Raw genomic sequence first — 633 nt, forward strand, 5'->3', positions numbered from 1 at the left:
TCAATTCTGGGCCTCTGCAGGGAGCAGGGCAGGGCTGTGGATCTCTTCTTCTTCCTCCCGGAAATAGGCTGGCTTGCCCTGGGAGCTGGGCGCCTGCTGGGCCTTCAGTGGACATGAGGCTACCATATGATTGATGCTTTGGCAGAAGTGGCACTTCTTGGGCTGGGGTGGCAGCTTGCATTCCTTGGCATGATGATCTAGCCCACCACAGTTGTAGCACCTGTCTCCTTTGGATCTGCGTTTTTGCATGTTCTTCCCTTTTGGCCGCCTCTCACTCCCAATACAGAACACACCACCAGGGCCAGTAACACGGATGGATTCCAGGCCCTTGGCAGACTTCTTAAAGGTAAACTCCACTGCCTCGCCCTCCTTCAGGCTCCGGAAGCCCTCCATATGCAGCTTACTCTGGTGCACAAAGACGTCCACTGGGGGGTCGAGCGCGACCCCGGCGAGGGCGGTCATGGACAGGAAGCCGAACCCCATGCGCACGTTGAACCACTTACAGATGCCGGTACCGTGCAGCAACTGTGGCTCGTCTGCTGCCCGGGCCGCGTCCGCCGGCGCCTCCTCGGGCGCCTTCTCCGCCGCTTTGGTGCAGCCACCTGCAAACTGCTGGTTGGACACCGAGCCCAT

General features: G+C 59.9%; 1 pseudogene; it reads right to left on the reverse strand.

Annotated features, from left to right (window-relative positions):
• LOC139705630 (protein lin-28 homolog A pseudogene) lies at positions 1 to 633 on the reverse strand (annotated as a pseudogene).

This window comes from Marmota flaviventris, chromosome 5 (genome assembly GCF_047511675.1).
Source record: "Marmota flaviventris isolate mMarFla1 chromosome 5, mMarFla1.hap1, whole genome shotgun sequence".
In the NCBI taxonomy this organism is placed as follows: Eukaryota; Metazoa; Chordata; class Mammalia; order Rodentia; family Sciuridae; genus Marmota; species Marmota flaviventris.